Source organism: Strix uralensis, chromosome 18 (genome assembly GCF_047716275.1).
Source record: "Strix uralensis isolate ZFMK-TIS-50842 chromosome 18, bStrUra1, whole genome shotgun sequence".
In the NCBI taxonomy this organism is placed as follows: Eukaryota; Metazoa; Chordata; class Aves; order Strigiformes; family Strigidae; genus Strix; species Strix uralensis.
In genome coordinates this window covers 16818712-16823626 of record NC_133989.1, presented here as the reverse complement: position 1 = coordinate 16823626, position 4915 = coordinate 16818712, and positions in this window count along the sequence as shown.

Below are 4915 nucleotides of genomic sequence, written 5' to 3'. Positions count from 1 at the left end.
CTCCTCGGGCAGCCTTCCCAACGGGACACCGCTGTCTGGGTGAAAGCCAGTTTGCAACCCTGCTTTCAAAAGATGTTTTGGTGTCTCCTGGCAGAAAGCTGCTGGTGACCCGAATTCTAAATATAGAAGCAAGTCCATTTTTTGTAACGAATGCAAAACATCTGTACCACGTTCATCTTCGGGAAAATTGGTCTTTTTGTCAGAGAAGTGTAAATATAACACCCAGATTTCTTTCAAGTGAGGTCATCTCCTGGCTGTGGTCATTCTTGGAGTGCTCTCATGGTTATTTGCTCTAGGTAAACTCCTCCGTGCTCCTTCACTGCTGGAAAGCCATGCTCAGAGCCTCCGGCAAATCCCAGGCCTGGGGCTGCAGCTCTCCATGTGATGGGTCATCCCCATCTCAGGTGACGGGCAGTTCCTCCGGGATGAAAGCGCAGCGGGAAGCCTGCCTGCTACCTGCTCCTCAGGCAGAGAAGCTGGGGAAGGCTGGCGAGCCAGCCCCATCTCTCCCCCACACCCTCCTGGATGTCTGTTGGTGAGGGTTTCCTGGGGCTGCAGGGCTGTGGTTGTCCCGTAGCATGATCAGCATCCATCCCATCTGAACCTCGCTCAGATCTCCTCAGGCATCTCTTGTCCAGCCTCAGCAGCACAGAGCACCTCCTGCCCACTGCAGAGAACAGCCATCCCTGTCCCACAGTGTACGGGGATCCTTCCAAGGGAGGATCTGTCCCCAGCCTTCAAATAATCATAGGTTCCCTGAGTGCCCGGCTCCTCACAGAGCTCGAGGAGCCTCACAGCTCTTCTCCAGCATGGGCTGGGTGGGTGGGCAGAGGTCTCTGTGCCCACCGGGGGCTGGGAGCTGGTGCTGGAGGAGGAGGCTGCAAAACCCCATGCTGGGAGCAGCGGGGTCCTGGTAACCAGGCAACAAGTGACCAAAGGTCATAACAACTCCAATTTAACGAGCACCCGACCCACATCACGTCCATACAGTCCTGGCTCCCGCAGGGACTGCATCGAACCCTTCACCCGTGTGCACGTCTGGCTGGGCATGGTTGGGTTTCCCTGCCAGCACCCCTTTGGTGCCAGCAGAGAGGAGCCCTGTGGACCTGGGACGGAGCCCACCTGAGCCAGACAGGTCTTGGGCATCTCTGGGGGAGCAGGGCGGTGGGAGAGACCATGCTGGGCCCGTTACTGATGGACCTTCCTCTGGCCACCAAACCCCAGCAAGACTCCACTGAGATTTCTCAGGGGCTGGTAGTTTTACCCAGTTTAAGTGAATTTTGAGAAGAGTGAGTAGAGGCAGAGCTGACACCCACAGGCACACCTCCTGTCCCTGGTGCCACTGCTCAAGGGGCCACAAGGAGAGCAATCAGGATTTTTAATGATGTAAAACGGCGTGTGTTGCCTTTTATTGATCTAGAATGCAGAAAACCAACTTCAGGCAGGAGCTCCCAGGTAAATCCATCCCAAGGGACAGGCAGCATGAAAATAGCAGCCTGAGGAGCTGAAGCATGGCAGACACCCAAACACCAGAGCTGTGGGTTATTGGTGGCACCTCCCAGTGCGCTGCACTGGGGCTGGACAGGGGTCAGGGTTTCCCCAGGTCCTGGAGTCAGCACCCTGAGGGCTTGCAGTGGAATGGGGGTGGCAGGGACAGGGTGTCCTTCTGGAGAAGGAGAAAGAGCAGCTTCTGCTCATTTAATTTTCTTGTTTTCTATTGTTTCACACAGAGAGTGTGTTTAATGACTCTGTACATTGCACACGTACTTCTTCATTAACTGCTCTTCCCAGCCTCAAGTGATGAGCACAAAACTCACAAAATGGCAGTGAGCCACACGGCTCAAACGGATTGTGGCCTGCAGGCACCTGGGAGCTGTGAGGACTTCAGCCTGCTGTTGACCCATACCCCCAGGACATACAGGGCCACGATTGCGAAATGCTTCTTGATGGTGCTCAGCAGTTACCTGTGTGACCCTAGCATCAGCAGGAGAAATGACTGGCGCAGTGCTCCCGGGCTCGGGGAAAAACTCATGCCAGGGATGCCAGGACCAGTGGCTGCTCAGGATGCAGCGAGGTGACCCTGGGGACCTGCAGGGAAACCGGAGCACAGCTGGGGCTGGAGGGATGCCCTGGGACACCCTTGCTCAGTCCATCCCAAATGCTGGTTGCATGATCTTGGAGGGCTTTGCAAAGATCCAGTCATACTATTATTTCCTGACCTCGAAGTTTTGGGTAGCTGGATGCAGCATCCTTTTTATTTATTTTTTTTTTTTTTGCGAAGGACAGGTAAATACTGAGAAGCCTGACTGATTTGCATGCCATTTGTTGGGTGAAGCAAAACACATGTGCTACATTCCGGGCCTGCGCCTTGCCAGGAGCTATCAGCACGGCTTCCCAAAACCTCCTGAGTGAAGCAGAAGCCAGCGTGATCACCATCCTATTTTCAACCGTCACCCAAACACACAGACCGCCACTGGTTACGCACGGGAGCAGCAGAGCCCAAGGCGCTGCTGGTGTAGACTCATGCCATGACATACCAAGGCTGCAGCTGACTCTCCATGACCTGCAGGCAGGTGATGTGCCGTCAGCTGCCTGCTCGCACTCTCCAGGCACAGCCGTCTCCGGCCTTGCAAGTCAACTCACTGCAGCGTGACTTTCCTCAGCAGCCTGATGGCTGGGGCCGTGCAGGAGCCAAAGCCAGGTCATTCCCTTTGTTAGGGTGGTGTCCCTGCATCCTGCCCCAGGATGCCTCAGAGAAGTCACACTGGTTTTCATCCCCTTATTCAGTGTCAACAGACAGTGCTGTCCACAGGGACCGAAGAGGGGGCCCCTCCAACACCCGCAGGCTCCCCTTGCTCACCCTGTAGCACAGCCAGAGGCAGACTGACACGGACCCCAGCTCAGGGCGGCAGCTCGGTCACCGCAGGCTCGTGGGCACACAAGGGCTGGGCAGCCACAGCCTCCTGACCGCTGTTCCCTGCGCTGGCAGGACTGAAGTCGTTCCCGCTGCCACGCAGACACGGCTGTCGCCCATCGCCTGAGCCCACCAACTGCAGCACCCAGGGCTGGGCCCAGTAGCTACCAGCAACCTCTGCGGGCTGCTCCAGGCTGGTGCAAAGCTCGCTCCTCTGCTTTATCACGTTTGCAGCACCTTTCCCCCAGCAATAAATCACTGTGGCTAAAAACTGCCCTGGGAGGGGGGTTGCCTCCTTTTTTTTCACAGTAAAAGACCAGGGTAGGGTGCAGCAGAGACCGAAGCATTTCCCATCCCAATGGGGAGAGTGTTCCCATTAAACCAACCGTCCAGAGACACGCCAGTGTGAATGGAACAATTTACCCTGGGATAAGTTTAACCCTAGCAAGATTTGTTCGGCTGCATTTATTTATACCTACTCCTGTACAGCGGCAGGATTAAAGCTCAATTTCTGCTCGCCTGCTGCAGCCAGTAAGAGCCATGTTGTAATCACTCCGTGCGAAACAAATACTAATAAAAGCAGCAGAATGAAACCCCACTGGCAGCATGAGCTGTCTCCAAGCAGGGACCAGAGTGGGGGTCAAGCTTGAGTTATGCCGTAATTTCTGGGTATCTCCTGCAGATGCCTCCACTGCTACGCCCAGCGGTGCTGGGCACCTCCAGCTCTTTGTGGCATGAATTGAAACTGCTGTTGCCAGCCGGAAATGCCCTCCACGGACATCCCAAACGAGTGGATTTTCTGCTTACAAGTATTTTAAGCTTCACGGGTTTCTGCTCCCCTCCTGGCAAAGCAGGGTAAGAGCGCTGCTGGGTGGCAGCTCTCCTCCTGAGATGGTTTACACCCTTCTGCAAGATCCTTCAATTACAGGAGACTAAATGTTATTTAATTTGTGAATGCGAGTTGAATAAGACTCAATTAAATTCTGCCTCTTGTGAATTAGCGATGGGGAATTCTCACTTGTGATGCCAGATGAGTCCTAACTGTACCATGCGTGACTCAGACACTTGAACTGATCTATTAATGACTGGTTTAATAAATGTTCTAACTTTATACGGACAATTTCCTGCCGTGTGACAAGCTTAGCATGATGTCAAACCAAAGTTTGGTCCCATGGTCAGCCCATGATGAGGATGAAGGTGAACCTGCCGCAGGTACCGGCTGCCCCTCCGAGCCCAGCTCGTTCCAAGGCCGGGGAAAGGCTGGCTACCACGGCCGGGGGCTTACGTCCAACCCCCTCATTTGTGTCCCATCCAAGATTCTCTTTGAACGAGGCCTCGCCGGCACAACAGGGACAAGGACCCGGGTGCCCGGCCTCGGGCCAAGCCTCCAGGCCTCTGTCCCCCCCCGCCCTTCCTTTGGCCGGAGGTCCAGCGCATCTCTTCGCCCGCACCCTTCCTGCCCCCCCCCCCCTCGCTTCCTCGGGGCGCTGCTGTGCCCCGATAGTGGCCAGACCCGGCCGCAGCGCGACGGGCTCCATTTCTTCAGCTTTTCTTTCTTTTTTCATGCATTTACCTCCCTCCCTCCGCTCCCGTTGCGAGCTCCCCTTCCCCCCCCAGCACATCCCGGGGTTTCCCAGCCTCTCGCCGCCCTCCCGGTGCTGCGGCCCTGCCCCTCCCCTCGGGGCTGCTGCCGCGTCCCTCGGGGCGAGGAAGGGTCCGGGCTGGCCCCGCCTCGGGGACTCGTGGCCCCGCCGGACCGCTCGCCCGGCCACAGGGAGCGGCGCGGGACCCCCTGCCCGCTGCTGCCGCCTCCTCCTCGGCCCCGGGGCTGCGCGGGGCAGCGACTCCGGACCGACACCCCCCCCCACCCTCGGGGCGCCGCCGCCCCCGAACCGCGGGACCCCTCGCTCACGTGGGCGGTGCCGTCCCGCCCCCTCCCGACCCCGCCCTCCGAGAGCCGCCTCCCATTGGCCGCTGTCCCCGTCGGCGGGCGGGCCGCTT